Raw genomic sequence first — 16,901 nt, forward strand, 5'->3', positions numbered from 1 at the left:
TTCCTTCCAAGGAGTGGCTGGTGGGTTTGAACCGCCAGCCTTCTGGTTAGCAGTCAAGTGCTTTAGCCACTATGCTACCAGAGCTCCCAAGTAAGAAGCTAGACTATATGAAAAAGAACATGGCATCAGGATTGGAGGAAGAATCATTAACAACCTGCGATATGGTGATGACACAACTTTGCTTGCTGAAAGTGAGGAAGAGTTGAAGCACTTACTGGTGAAGATTGAAGACTACAGTGTACAGTAGGGATTACACCTCAATATAAAGAAAACAAAAATCCTTACAACTGGACCTATAAGCAGCATCATGATAAATGGAGAAAAGATTGAAGTTGCTAAAGATTTCATATTACTTGTTTTTATAATCAATACCAATGGAAGCAGCAGTCAGGACTTCAGATGACATATAGCACTGGGCAAATCAGCTATAAAAGATCTTTTTCAAGGGCTGAAAAGCAAAGATGTCTTCTTGAGGACTAAGATGCACCTGACACAAGCCATGGTATTTTCAATCGCCTCATATGCATGTGAGAGCTGGACAATGAATAAGGAAGACCGAAGAAGAGTCGATGCTTTTGAGTGGGGTGCTGGTGAAGAAAACTGAAAAGTAGTCTTTGGACTGCTCAAAGAACTAACAGATCTGTCCTGGAAGAAGGGCAACCAGAATGTTCCTTGGAAACGAGAATGGCCAGACTTCACCTCACCAACTTTAGTCATGTTGTAAAAAGGAACCATTCCCTAGAGAAGGATATCATGCTTGGAAAAGTGGAGGGTAGAAGAAAGAGGGGAAGGCCTTCAATGAGATATATTGACACAGTGGCTGCAACAATGGGCTCAAGTATAGCAAGGATCATGGAGCTGACACAGGACTGGGCAGTGTTTCATTTTGCTGTGCATAGGGTCGCTATGAGTCAGAGACAATTCAATGGCATCTAACAACAACAACAAGTATTTATAAAGTACTTCTTCAATGCAAAAATGTACTGATCTGGGTCAAAAGCCAGTCATTTAAAACTAAAATTTAAATAATAATATTATGATAAATCACTACATGCAAACTATCGTGATTACGTTCCACAGCAGAAACAATTAGGTCAGCATATTTCATTGCCCTTTTCCCATCTCTTAGAAGGCAGGGCTACACTCTTTCAGTATGGATAGATAAATGTCTGCTCTGTTCCACTGGTGGGAAATGGACTTGGCTTCCTAGCCCTAGTAGAACAAGGAGATGAAGTCTGCATTCTTCTCCTCTGCTGGACAGTACAGGTGCCAGGAACAGGGGACCTAGCTGTCTTAGATCCCTCCCAGGAAGTGTCTGTATTCCAAGCAGAGTCCACTGTGGTCAGTGTACACAGCACACCTCTGGTGTCTCCTTCCTTTGAAGCTGTTCTGTCGCTGCTGCGTTCAGAGGAGGCAACCTTGGCATTTCCTCTCTCTTCGCCACTTGTTTATTTGAAAGATCAAAGCTGTTCTGGTTCCCTAGTGCCGCTCTGACAAAAAATATACCACAAATGGGATGGCCTTAACAAACAGGAGTTTATTCTTATAATTTAGAGGCTTTAAGTCCCAGTTCAAAGTGCCAGGCTCTAGGCGCTGGGTGAAAGCCCCTCAACCTTGGGGTCCAGCTCTGCCTCCTGCTCCCGGCCCACTGGAGCTAGAGGCGTTTCTTCACTCAGACAGCTGCTGGCTGCTGAGGCTGAGAAGCCCCAAGGTTGACAAGTAAAAAGGCACAGTCCCGATGTTACCAATCCACACGGCAGGCCATTAACTTAAGTCCATCGTAAGTCCCAAGGTCAGCAGAGCATAGCAGGCTGCTGAGCAACGACATGGCTACAGGCAGGGTCCAAGCGTGCCATAGGCTAGAGACCATTCTCAAAGCTTCTCTTTATATACAGGAAGCAGAGCACATACCCAAAGGCAGCTAACCAGCTGCTCCCAGTAGATTCCACCACGGAGTTGATTACCAGTCTCTTCATGGGGAATACTACATCCAGCTGCCCAGCCACTAAACCAGGCCTAGCCAAGTTAACACATAAACAAAACCACCACACAAGCATGCACTCAGGAGACTCAAAGTTTATTTCCCTGCCATTGGGGAGCCAAGCTCCTATGCAGACATTAAAAAGATGATTCTTTGCCATGTAGGGGTAAACGACCCCTGTGGAAACTGATGACATGGTGGGCCCTCTCACAGGAAAAACACAGGCACTACAGTGACCTATGTGGATAAATCTCAAATCCACTTTTTTTTTCACCAACCACAAGGATATAACATATCCTCACCTTCTACTTCTCTGTTCAGTTCTGACACCAGCTGTACATGCAGCACTTCTTCCTTCAACCCTAACCATCTGGAGCTCAGTCAGAGCTCACAAGTTCAGGGGCACAGTCCTTCAGACTGCCGAGTCAGCCCAACACGCCAGATACCAGCCACAAGCTTGGGAGTCCCCACAACACCAATACTTCTGCCTTGCTGACTGTAAGTTCAAGGTTTTCTCACTACCCTTCAGGATGCAGCCATGTGCTTGGGGCTTCCCAGGGGCTTCCCAGGGGCTTCCTTCACTTCTGATCTTCTGGCTACAAATTCAGGCGTTGCCTTTGGCCCCTCAGAATGCCAGCCACAAATTTGGGAGTCCTTGCTCACTTCTGACCTACTGGCTCCCACTACTCCTTTGGGTTTAATAAATTGCTAGAATGACTCACAGAACTCATGGAAAATGCTATCATTATAATTAAAGCTTTATTTTATAGCGTGCAAAATAGGATCAGAATAAAGAAAAGATGCATAGGGCAAATAGATGTTTTTTGGCCAACCAGGAAGTCCATGGAGATTCGGAGTCCAGAGCTTTTATTGGGATTCTCATTACATAATGCAGACTCCAGCTCCTCTCCCCTGAGATGGGCCAGTATCACGAGGCAATCACGAGGTGGGTTTCTCTGGCCATGTCATCATGAGGTAGTCGTCACAATATACACACAGGCATACATTTGTCCCAAATTTCAGAATCCCAGAGGAGACCCCAGCCTTGGTAAGCCCTTCCAATGCTCCTGCCTCTGAGCCCACAGGCTCTAGGAATGAAGACCCTTGAGAATGGGGACAGCTGAGTCATCTTGGAAAGCCAGGGACTGAGCATCAAAACTTGAGGGCACTGAGCCCCCTGGTCCAGGTGTCATGCCATACCTTTCCATCCCACAGTTCCACCCTCCCATCTGAGCCAGGTAACCACACTGATTTTGCTACCAGAATGTTTATATGGGGAGTTCCTGGGTGATGCAAGCAGTTAATGTGCTTGGCTGCTAACCAAAAGTTGGAGGTTTGAGTCCACCCAGACATTCCTCAGAAGAATGTACTAGTGAAGAAAGTATCTCTGAAAAATCAGCCATTGAAAATCCTATGGAGTTCTGCACTACTTTGACACACATGGCATTACCAGGAGGTGGAGTTGACTCCATGGCAACTAGTTTGGTATTGTTAACATGGGGAAGCAAAGGAAAAAGAAAAGTATTCTAGGGATCAATGGATTAGGGGTGAGAGGATTCTGATTAGGCTCCCCTAGCACTGTGATCAGTTATAAAAACAGGTCATGGTCACCTTTTCATAATGAAACCATCTCTGACCTCTACATATAAAATGGCAACCACCTCCCCACTCCTACCACCACCTAGCATCTATGCCTCCCTCACTTGCCTTCCTTTTTCTTCATTGCACACGTCACCATGAGTTGTTGTTGTTATGTGCCGTGGAGCCAGACCCGACTCATAGCGACCCTCCTTGGGTTTCTGAGGCGGTTATCACTATGGAAGTAGATTTCCCAACCTTCTTTCTGAGGAGTGGCTGGTGGGTTTGAACCACCAGCTTTCTGGTTAGCAGTCAAGTGCCTTAGGCACTACACTACCAGAGCTCCCCACCATAAGTATAAAGTACTATAAACTTTATTGTCCATTTATTATCTGCCCCCCTCCACTAAAATGTCAATTTCCTAATGGCAAAGACTTTTCACTTTGTTTTGTCTTATTCACTGTACTGTCCCTGGCACCTAGAAAAATGCTTAGTACAATAAATGTTTACTGAATGAATGCAATGAATAAATTAAGGAACCACAGGTAACCATATTTTTGGAGCCTGGCTCAGGTTCCTTGTCCTCTAGGAACTCCCTGGACTGCTGCACAGGTCACGCCATTTTCATATTTTTCAACAGCTTTGTATGAGCCCTTAGTATGTACCAGATTCCACACTAGGCCCTGGATTTACAAGAGAGGTCCTCAAAGTCCTTGCCTTCAGGTAGCTAGCAATGTAGCTTTCAGCACATGAGGAGCATCCAGTTTGGGTTTCCAATTGCTTCCTGATGATATTCTTTTCTCCTAGGAACAAAGAGATGCTGAAGACATGCCTAAGCACCTACTATGTTCCAGGCCTTGTGATATATGCCCTGAACCAGGTGGGTTTTCCCCTGAAAAGTGGGTCATAAGTGGGCTGAGGATGGGAGGGAAAGGAGAAGGGATCACACAGGACAGGAGTCGTAACACAGAGGTTAAAGGGGAGAGGGGGACCAGTTTGCCCTTGAAACACAGAAAGAAGTTCAGAAAGTGGTGAGATGTGGGGAAGGTCACCAGGTCTAGCAAGAAGCCGCCTAATTCCCCCCTGAACCTGTGTGACCTTGGTCATGCCACTCTCCCACTCTAGGTCCTTTCTATATCAGTAACACACTATTGGTGGTCTAAATGACCTTTATGCTTCCTTACGTGCAAACATCTATGATAATTTCTAACCAATACATCTTTCTCTTTCACTTCCTGTGAAACTTCCTATGATGTCCCATGTATAGAAAATCACTTGAGGTATTAAATGTGGTCTTTCAATTAAGGAAGGTCCATTATACCTGATACATTATACTATGTCTTTGACAAAATAGTTTGGGGAATGAAGGGGCATGAAAGAGCTCAGTGGTTTCTTTGCTCCACTCTTTCCAACTAACCCCCGAGTCCTTCCTCTTGCTTAATCCTCCCACACTGACCTGCCCTGTGACCTTCCCATCCTGGAGCTCAGCCTTTGGCTGCCCTGGTTTTTCTCTTACTCAGGTGACTCACCTGATTGGCTGTGAGGGCTAAGCCCAATAGGCCTTGGCTTCTGGCCCTCTGGCCTCCCACAGGGTGAAAGTCAATACAAATGACTTAGCCCTAATCGTGCTCACCCCATGGCTGCAGAAGATGGACCAAGCCAGGTAAATAAAAACATGAGCCAAAGACATTGAAGAGCTGGCTCTCATGTTGCTGGTGGCAGCGGACAGTGAGAGGTCAAGGTCTCCCAAGCCCACCCCCCACCCACCCACCCCAACCATTGCTCAACTACACACCAAGGAGAACTGCACGGAAAGCATCTGGTGGCTTTTCAAACCATAAACAGGTTCAATTTGTTCTGAAAGCTCGTTGGCAGCCATGTTACCCTCTTCCTTCTTCGTCTGCCTGGCCATGAGGTTCCCTGCTGATCATGGGCCTGCTCAGATACACAAGAACACCAGCCCTTCCATTGTAAGGGTCTGCTGCCTAGAGCCTAGTTCAACTAATCGACCATATCCTATTTGCAATCATGGCCAGATGACAAAGGTGGAATCACAGCTCCTCACTAATCATTGCCAGGCCCTCTCATACACAACTCTTCTTTCAAAAGGGTATGTTGCTAGTTGCAATAATTAAGTGATGCATGGCAGGAAGCTAATGAGCCTCTAAACTAGAGTATGGCAGGCAATGTCATTTTGACAGCCTCTGCTTGGCATTTAAAAAAAACAAACAAACATAACTTTGTGTTTATACATTCTTTAGATGTCAATAGTCTCCAAAAGCCTTAAACATTCTGTAACCAAGAAATCAGAGTCAAAATTAAACTACGAAACGCTAATATTTATTGAGTATCTACCACTCACGAGGCGTCTGAGTGGGACAAATGATTCAAACACTCAGCTGCTAACCAAATGGTTGAAGATTCGAGTCTACCCAGAAGCTCCTCCAAAGAAATTACTGGTGATCCCCTTCCAAAAAGCACTCAGTGAAAACCTTATGGAGCACAGTTCTCCTCCGACACACATGGGGTCACCATGAGCCGCAATCTATTCAACAACAGTCGGTACTGGTACCATTCTCAAGGTACGATGCTGGGGGTTGAAACACAGACGTGTAAAGCTTAGCCCTTGTGTTGTGTATGGTGACTTGGCCTCCGAAGAGTACTGAAGAGAGGAAAGTCATACTACCATAAAAGTAGTTGAGCAAAAACTTAGCCAGATATTACAAACTCCTACTGAAATTAACATCTGAAACAGGCATCTTGAGGATTAGGCATGCTATTGTGAACATGGCCTCACCAAGTTCCAGTTTGAGGCATGGTAAATTGGGATGGAGCCCTGAGAGATAAAGAATATACATGAAAAATGCTGGATTTGATCAATTGTCAAGCATCGCCTATCAATTAGGAGGATACTCAGCTACATGTAACAGAAAACTCACAAATAGTGGCTTAAATCAGTAAGTAACTCTGTTTTCTCACTCATCAGGAATCCCAGAGGTAGACATCTCAGAGCTAGGGAAATTGGCATGAAAATTATCAATTGGTCCCCCTACCTTTCTGCTATCCTGTCCTTTGCTTATGGAGTTTGTCCTCATGGTTTCAAAATGGCTGCTGTGCCCCAGGCATAATGTCTATCTTTCAAGATGAGAAAAAAAAAGAGGAAAGTACAAGGACCAAATGTCTTCTTATGTCGTTGTCTTTTCATCTGGGAAGCCTAGAATGAATTACATGGGCACTCTGCTGCAAGAGAAACTGAGCATTTTTCACTTAAGGAAGACAGGGCAAGGCAATGAAATAGGTTTGACTGGGCCAACAGCATCTGTCAGACATTTATCATGTAATAATCAAGTAATACATGAAATTTACTTGATTTTAAATAGTCATATTTTAAGAGAGTATTTCCTTGGCCACACTGAATTACAAAATATTCACCTTTTTAAATCTTCTTAAGAGTATGTTTTAAATTATAAATACATTTTTTAATAATATGGCTGTCTTTAAAAAAATAGTTGAATATACTTTTTCCAAGAGATTATCTCAGAGTGGTAAAATTACAAACTTTTTTTTTTTTCATTCTTTGGTGCTATAGTTTTTATTTTGTTTTTAGTTATTTATAATGGAAGCATATTATTTTATAATAAGAAAACAGAAACATTTTTCTTAAAGGGCTGTTTATGATTGTTCATGATATATTGTCTAATGAAAAAAAGTATGTATAAGATGCTGCCAATTTTCATAAATAGGAATGTTTGCCACTGCTTATGATAGATATCAATGGAAAAAGCAGTATATGTCTGCTCCTAATTTTTGTAAATATGTATGCAAAGACGCTGATGTCTGGAGAGTTGCATCTGAGTGCTGGGAATATAAATAGTTTTAATTTTCTTCCTTCTGCTTTTTGGTATTTTCCAAATTGACAACAATAAAAAATATTAGCAACAAAGAGCACTCAAGAATAAAGCAGCTCTCCACATGAACCTGACGGAAAGGGGGCCTTTTGAGCCCAAATTGAAAAGCAAGCTTTGGGAATTTAAATTGCAGCAGAAAAAGCATTCTCCTGAGGAACAGTTCTTGTTTGTTAAGACCAGAAAGGATACAGTAAAATCCTTCCCTTCCCTCCCTGTTTCCTTTCTCCAAAAGCAGTTTCTGCTGAGAAACATTAAACCCCTTTAACATTCTTCTGGGGATTCTCAAGTCTGTGCTCTGCCTCAGAGCCCAATAGAGGAGTGTTTGTTCCTTTCTGGTAAGTCAGCTGTGAAACGTGGTTTCTTGTTTTGGCAAATATGGCCACCGCGAGGGGCCCTTTCATAGCCTCCTTTCTTTTCAAGGGCTTGGGGAGGCCAGGAAACAGGAAGATGCCTAGATTGCCTTTCAGGCAGTCCAGCCCACAAGCAACTCCAGAAACCATTTCCCATCTCCTATTTTTCTGTCTGTCCAGTAAACTTTCTGCTTTCTCCCAGAAAGCAGAGACTATCTCCAATTCTCTTGTATTTGCAGTGCCGAGGCCATAATCTCAAAGGCCTAGGATATTAACATGCTTGGAAAAAAGAATTATTGGGCTGGATCACTGTCAAAAGGAAATAGGCCCACTCCTTTGGCATTCAGTCATTGATTCATCCACCCATCCACTTTTCTACTCATCCATCCATCTATTCATCCACCCATCCATCCCTCTATTCAGCAATGGTACCAGGCTTGGGAATACAGCTGAGAATCAGATACGTTAAACCCAAGCTTCATGGAATTTCTGTTTTGAGGGCAACAGATGGAGAGAGACACGGATAACAAGGGAAAAAAAAGACACATATCAGCAAATAATTTCAGAAAATGAGAATATAATAGAAAGAATATAAAGCAGGATAAGTTTCTAGAAGGAGCTCTGGTGGCATGGTGCCTAAGGCATTTGACTGCTAACCAGAAGGCTGGCAGTTCAAACCCACCAGCCACTCCTCAGAAGGAAGGCTGGGCAATCTTCTTCCGTAGTGATATTGTCTCGGAAACCCAAGGAAGGGTCGTTATGAGTCAGATTCAACTCGACTGCAGTGGGTATGGTGGGGTTTTTTTGTTTGTTTGTTTGTTTTGGGGGAAAGTTTCTAGAGAGACCAAAAGGAGGAGAAGGAGTAGAGCAAGTGGTAGGGAAAGGCCTCTTTGAGCAGGTGGTATTTGTTGAGACTTGAATAATGTGAAAGATGGAGCCATGAGAAGATCACAGATGGCATAGTCAGACGAGAGCAGAATGGTCAAGGAGGCAACGGTAGGAACTAAGATCTGAGAGGCAGGACAAGAAAGGAGTGTGGAAGTTCTTATGGAGGAGTTGGGATATATAAGAATGAGTGGTTATCTACAGGATACTGGGGATCCAGAGAAAAGAGTTCCAAGCAGCTGTATATACATCAGCAACTGTTTGTCTAGCCCTGCAAGGTGTTGTTGTTGTTGTTGTTGTTAAGTGCCGTCGAGTCGTTTCCGACTCATAGCGACCCCATGCACAACAGAACGAAACACTGCCCGATCCCGCGCCAGCCCCACAATCCCTGCTATACTTGAGCCCATCATCGCAGCCACCGTATCAATCCATCTCCTTGAAGGCCTCCCCCTCTTTCATCGACCCTCCACCCTACCAAGCATGACATCCTTCTCCAGGGAATGGTCCGTTCTTACAACATGACCAAAATAGGTGAGACGAAGTCTGGCCATTCTTGCTTCCAAGGAGCATTCTGGCTTCACTTCCTCCAGGACAGATCTGTTAGTTCTTTTAGCAGTCCACAGTACTTTCAGCATTCTTCGCCAGCACCACAACTCAAAAGCATCAACTCTTCTTTGGTCTTCTTTATTCATTGTCCACCTGCAAGGTGGGACATACACAATTAGATAAAAACAGTCCTGTTCTCTAGAAGCTTCCAGACTAGGCTGGGAGACCAAACACAATGCCTAACATCTGTCAGCTTGTCATACTGTGGTGGCTTGCATGTTGCTATGATGCTGAAAGGAGCTCTGGTAGCATAGTGCCTAAGGCACTTGACTGCTAACCAGAAGGCTGGTGGTTCAAACCCACCAGCCACTCCTTGGAAGGAAGATGAGGCAATCTACTTCTGTAGTGATACTGCCTCAGAAACTCAAGGAGGGATCGGGTCGCTAGTTGGGTCCAACTCGACGGCACATAACAACAACAACAACATGATGCTGAAAGCAATGTTACAAGTATTTCAAATACCAGCAGGGTCACCCATGGTAGACAGAGTCCAATGGTGATTCCAGACTAAGACAGAGTAGGAAGAAAGGTCTGCTGAGTTATTCTAAAAATTAGCCAGTGGAACCCATATGAATCAAACAGAATGCTGCTTGTCTGCATGTTAAAGTGCTGGAAGACTAGCCCTCGCTGATTTGAAGGCACTCAGAATAAACAATGACCACAACAATGAACTCAAGCGTACCAACGTCATAAGCTGGTGCAGGGCCAGAGAGCATTTCTTATCTCATACACAGGTCACTACGCATCAGAACTGACTCAAGGGCAACCAACAACAACAACAACAACAACAACACAAGTACAGAACAGTTTGGGGCTAACACTCCGATATTTTTAGGCTCTGATTCTACACAAAGGCATCTGGAGAAGGTGAGAGCAGTGTGGGCAGAAGCAGTCAGAGAGTATTTCATGGGAGAATTAGGCTAGACCTAGGAGCTGAGAAGGATCACTTCAGGGGTGGTAGATGTTTAGTGTTTGCTCCCATTGTCCTTCCATTACAAACACCTTTAAGTATCCACAGCTCTCTTTCCCATCAACCATGACTTCAGACACCTTCTCAAACGGGCCTTCCAGGCAGATGCCGCCAATTAACAAGAATTAGCCCAAGAGGCCAAATCTCAGCCCAAGCCAGATTGGGTGGGTCAGGGCAAGTTAGGAGAGAAAAGACTCCCAAAGAAAGCTTTACTGGTGCCAATGTCTGCCAAAGAACTTCTTGTTGCTGCTGATAGTTTCCACAAATTCAATTTCAACTCCAGAGTTTTCTAGGCTGTAATCTTTATTGGAACAGATGGCCAGCCCTTGCTCCCACAGAGTCACTGGTTGGGTTTAAACTACCAACGTTTTGGTTAGCAGCTGAGGGTTTAACCGTTCACACTGTCAGGGCTCCTTAAGAGGAACTGTCAAATGACAATCAAGTGCAGACTTTGATAGGAAGAAGCTTTAACTCAGAAAGGAAAGGGGGCTACTGTAATAGTAGGGAAGGGGACCGCAAGAAGGAGCACATTCTGACCAGAAGGTCTGCAAATGTCTCATAGACTTAAGAAAAAGCATTTTTCCTAAATAGAGATGGAGAGTAAACAAGCCTAGAAAAATTCCAAGTGTGGGGAAGTGGGATGAAATGGCAAGGTCACAGGGCAGTAATTCAGACGATTTCATGCTCAGGCCAGCCTATTCCAGGAGGGACACTTAAAGAGGGTATAGCATGTTGGCTTAGGCTGAGGGTGGGCCAAAGTTCAGGGTCTTGGGGGTAGGAGAGAGGCTTAACCAAAGTTGGGTTAACAAGCATTTTGTTTCTGATTGATCAGTGGGAAAAGCGATGCAGTTACTCATTTATGAGACAAGGAATGGGAATTTGGAGAGTCTGTACCTGGCCTTGACATAGGCATAAACAAGAGGCTTTGTGAGTCTTATCTAAGTCATATGGGAAGGTGGTTATTTGCAGTAAGATGTTTTCCTGAACACAAGTCATGGAGGGACTTCTGTAACTGTCCTTTTCAAGTATCGTAGAGTCCCAGTAAAATTTCCCATTAATAGTGTTATAAACAACCAAATTAGCCTGGTTCCATTTGCAGCACCCAGGAAGGGGGTAAGGTCCTACAGAAGAAGCCACGGGATGTGTGTCCAGGCAGAGGGTGTCTTGGACAACCTGAGAAAGTGGCTGGCAAAGAGTCCTGCATACCAAGGTGGACACAGCAATTTTGAGAGAATCCCTCAACCAGTGGCTGGGGAAAGGAGCAACTCAGCTACATCTTGTGGAACACGGTCAATTTCTGAAGATAAGGATATCTCAGTTGTCACCAGGAGGGTAGGTGATGATCCTGGAGACATTTTCTCAAGCAAAATGCAACTTGCCATGCACACTGGGGAAAGGCTGAACTGACCAGGATGGGGTTTCAAATAGGAATTAAACTTTATTTTAGAAAATAAAAAAACTTTACATTTCCTTCACAGCTGAGTGGATTAAGGATTCTTTCTGCATGATAGCTGTCATGAGTAATTCATTCATTCATGTATTCAACATTTGTGGCAGTGTCTGTTCCCGGTGTTAGGAACAATGCAGTGTACAAATGAGACCATCACTCAAAAAGAAATAGACACATGGTATACCCATACAATAGTGATGATAGAAATGAAGTCCTGATACATTTTATGACATGGGTAAACCTTGAAAACATTATGCAGGGTGAAATTAGTCACCGAGGATCACATATTGCATGATCCTGTTTATATGAGATGTCCAGAATCTATTAGAGACAGAAGGTGGATTCGTAGTTGCTGGGGGCTGGGGAGAGGAGGGAATGGGGAGCAACTGTTGTTGGATGATGGGTTCATTTCTGGTGTGATGAAAATGTTCTAGAGTTCATTGTGGTGATGGTTGCACAACTCTGTAAATATACTGAACTGTAGACTTTAAATGGGTGAATTATATGGTATGAATTATAACTCAATAAACTTAAAAAACTAAAAGTAACAGATCCAATAAATAAATGATAGGTGTGATAGCAGTTGTCACTAAATTACAACTGCTATTATTTTCATTTATTTTTTATGATGATGCAACAAATACTTCCTCCAGTGAATCATCCAGGATGCAAAAGAAGGTGGAATGTCAGTCAACCCAGGCTGAGCTCAAGCTGAAATTAAGGAGGCTGAGAGAGAGTGAAGGTGTGGATTTTCTGGGGCTTTCTCTGCCCCCATCCTTTTCAGCTTCATTAGTCCAGAGAAGTGAGTCAGGAGGTGGAGTGGGATTTCCTCACCTTGGAGCTGCTGAGAAAAGTGTTTTTGGGGCTACTTGGGTGCTGGCCTGGCTTCCTTTGGTTTCCTGGAAGCAGAGCCTGAAGTAAGTACTTGGGGCAGTTAGGTTCTTTGGGATGAGATCCCAGGAAACAGGATTGAGGGAGAGGAGAGTAAGACAAGGAGGGAGGAAGTCAGTAAGGGTGTTCAGTCCCACTAGGGACCCTCTGAGACACTGTGTTCAATGACTCACACATGTCCCTTTGAAAGACAGAGACTGAGGCATTTATTCATGGGTCCTGTCCCCTCTTGGTTGAGAGTTTCCCTAAGGGCATTACTGCCCTTCTGTCTCCATCACTGCTCAGAGATACACCAACACATGGGCTGAGGGGATTTCCTCAGCTTCAGAGAAAGCCCTGATGCAGAATCTGTGGTGCTAAGATGGGACGACAGCAGTGAGCCAAGTGCTGTCCACCACAGTGCGCTGGAATTCAAGTTGGGTGAGAACATGTGACGTGGGACACAAAGAGTCTATTTCATGATGTGAGGGACCCTGGGAGTTCACGGCATAAAGCTACAGGTGTGAGGAAACTGGGTGTGGGTGGGGTTGACACAGCTAGATGAGCGCCCTCTGAACACGACTAAGCCACTGCGAAAGGAGGATGGCATTGTTCTGGATCTTGCATTGCTTCCTTTTCTCCTTGCAATCAGTCAGAGAGAGAATCATGCTTCAGGTGAGGAGAAAGCTCACTGACATCGGGTAAGTGGCCCAAATTCACTCTTCTAAATAAGGCATTGTTGGGCTCCATCTGATCACAAAGGTTTATCCACCCTTAACTACTTCTTACTGACCCAGTGAGAAGAGCAGCCAAATTATCGTCAAGTCTCAAAGAATTATTTTTCAGAGCTTCATTTCATTCTTGCCCCAGTTTCAAAACAAAACCAAACCCAATTGCCATCAAGTCAGTTCTGCCTCATGGTAAACCCCTGCATTACTGAGTAGAACTACCCCATAGAGTTTTCTTGGCTATAATCTTTATGGGAGCAGATAGTCAGGACTTTCTTCCATGGTACTGCTGGGTTTGAACTCCCAACCTTTGGGTTAACAGTTGAGCACATACCGTCTCTACCACCCAGGGACCTCTACATGGGGCAAATGACTATGGAGAAGGGTAGTTAAAAGCACTCAGTGCACAAAGCAGAGGAGAGGACCCAGGAGCCAGCTCTCCACAGAAAATGACCACCACCATCTGCGTGAGCCCTGTGAGGGCTGAGCCCCCAGGGCCTGGAGGTCTAAGTAGATACTTAACGGCTTTGTATCTTTTATAAGAAATAAAAATGACTATCTAAGGAGATCTGGTGGTGCAATGCCTAAGGCATTTGACTGCTAACCAGAAGGTTGGCAGTTCAAACTCACCAGCTGCTCCATGGAAGGAAAATGGAGCAATCTACTTCTGTAAAGATTTACCGTCTTGGAAACTCAATGGGGGTCACAATGAGTCGGAATCAATTTAATAGCAGTGGGTTGGGTTGGGTTATACCTAACATACCCTGAGCACTTCCTTTGTTTTGTTTTGAAATGGGGGTGAGAATGAAATGAAGTTCTGAAAATTCTTCAACTCACCGCTGTCTCCCTTGTACCAACAGAGTGCTAATACACAGCAAGTGCTCAATACTTACTTAACGAATTAGTTTTGATAAGCGTGACTGGTTTGGGGAAGTACCCCTACATTTATTCTTTATTTCATTCTTCACAACTCCACAAGTTGCAGGGGAGAAGCAGCAACTTGAGTTTAAATCCTGGCTCCTTATCCTACAAGCGATATGACCTTTATGTTTCTTATCTGTAAAAAGGAAGTAATAATGACCTTCTCCATGGAATCATTATTCAGATTAACTGATAAAATCTCAGTGAACATCAGGCATTATTATCATCATTGTACAGATAGGGGCAAAGCAGTATCTTCCAGGCCCTTGAATTAATTCTTGAATTAACCTTTTCAAGATGGAATTATTTTCTGCTTTGAATTTTTTGTCAAAACCATGTGTTTTCAGTACTGGAAGGTATTTTGAATGAAATTTAATTTTTTTTTTTTTTTTTAGATAATACGGATTTTATACAATTAATTCATTGCCATCAAGTCGGATCCAATTAATAGGATACATATGTCCCAAAGGGTCTCTGCTGCTGGGGTTGGTGAGATGAGACTCATTTCTTCAGATTCACACACTTATACAGACCCCTACAAGGTGACAGCTTGCACTGAAAGTGGAATAGGAACTTGCCACTGAACCCGAGAGGCAGAAAATGTAAGGGAGTACTATATGTTCCATGGGTCATGAAAGGGTTAACTAAATAAAGTTCATCCTTTACAGAGAGACACTGTCCCGTGAATTATGCCTTTTACATATGTGCAATACACTCTTGAGTAATAATACTCAATTCAAAATTTTCAGTATCAAATCCTTCCCTCAGGTAGCAAACCCAATGGCCAGCTGTTATTGCATTGTTCCAATTTAAGTGCATACCAGTTGTACTTAAATGTTCCATTCTTGCCAACATACAACTTAAATCATTTCTTCAAAGTAGTTGCTTTACAATTATCAGTCTGTAAATTGTCCTCCCTAAACTGGTCTCCTGGAACATCTATAACCCTTTGGCCAGGGGGAAACAGGTACTTGAGACGGATTTTTCAGGAGTACATGGGGGCAGAGATTGTGGGAGAATTTGGCAAAGACCTGAAGGTAGCTCAGAAGTGGGTGAAGTTTGGAAAGCACTGCTCCTGGTTTTCAGATCATAGTTGCTAGGTTTCAGTGAGTCAATTCTGACTTATAGCAACTGCATATGACAAAGTAGTACTGTCCCATAAGATTTCCCAGCCTGTAACTTTTAAGGAACAGATAGGCAGGTCTTTTCTCCCACAGAGCTGCTGGTGGGCTCAAACCACTGGCCTTTTGGTTAGCAGCTGAGTGCTTAACTATTGAGTCACCACGGCTCCTTCAAAGCATATATTTCTCTACATAACAATAGTGCTTTTCAGAGTTTAGAATTGACCACTGTTGGGTGTACATTTGACTTTCAGTGGGATCTCACCAGAAGAACTGAGGAGTCTTGAGGATAGGACCCACTCAACATCTTGATTGGTTACTATCCTGGGCCCTTCTCACCCTACCACGGAGCTGGAAAAAAGTCACTGTCGAGGTCACCCAAAGGACCTCTGGTGGTATAGTGTCTAAGGCTTTTGAGTGCTAACCAGAAGAAGGTTGATAGTTCAAACCCACCAGCCACTCCATGGAAGGAAGACTGGACAATTAACTTCCATAAAGATTTACTGCCTCAGAAACCCAACAGGGGTTGCTATGAGTCAGAATCCACTTGATAGCAGTAAGGTTGTTTTTTTTTTGGAAGGTCGCCCAAGGCTGAGTGTGAGGCGCTGCGGACTGCGTGTGATTCAGACAGACCTGAAGTTGGGTCCTGGCTCAGCTGCCTCACTCCTCTTAGCTTTCATTTCCTCATCCATAAAGCTCCTACCTTATCTTAGTTTCTTAGGGCTGCTAAAAACCAGAAATTCAGAAATACAGAAACAAAAATACCATAAATGGGAAGCTTTAACTACCAGAAATTTATTTTCTCACCATTTGGGAGGTTAGAAGTCCAAATTCAGGGCGCTGGGTCTAGAGGAAGACCCTCTCTGTCACTGGGAGGAAGTCGGTCTCTTTCAGCCTCTTCGGTGCTTGGTGATCTTCACGTGGCATCAGGCTTCCCCATTTGTGCTTCCTTGCTTCAGTGCCTCCGTTCCTTTCGAATCTCTAAAGTGATTGGTTTAAGACATATCCTACTGTGATAGTGGCCCATTAGTATAACAAAGAAAACCCCATTCACAGGCAGGATTGCAGCACAAGGATGTTGTTGTTTGGGGCCATCAAGTCAATTTTGACTCATATTGACCCCATGGGGCAGAGGAGAACTGCCCCGTAGGGTTTAATTCCTGGCCATTGGGTTTACTACCTGAGGAAGAATTTAATACTGATAATTTTGAATTGAGTATTATTGCTAAAGAGTGTATTGCAAATATGTAAAATGTATAATTCAGGGGACAGCATCTCTCCCTAAAGGATGAACTTCAGTTAACCCTTTCACAACCCATGGAACGTATAGTATCCCCCTACATTTTCTGCCTCTGGGGTTTGGTGGGTACATGTTGTCATCTTGTAGGGGTCTGTATAGGTGCGTGCATTTGAAGCAGGTCACTAGGTCTTTCTTCCATGGAGCCACTGGATGGGTTCAAACTACCAACCTTTTGGTTAGCAGCCAAGTGCTTAACTGTTGCACCACAAGGTGTTAGGATTTACAATACATAT

This window comes from Orycteropus afer, unplaced genomic scaffold (genome assembly GCF_000298275.1).
Source record: "Orycteropus afer afer isolate SDZICR_OR568_19922 unplaced genomic scaffold, OryAfe1.0 scaffold00082, whole genome shotgun sequence".
NCBI classification, from domain to species: Eukaryota; Metazoa; Chordata; class Mammalia; order Tubulidentata; family Orycteropodidae; genus Orycteropus; species Orycteropus afer.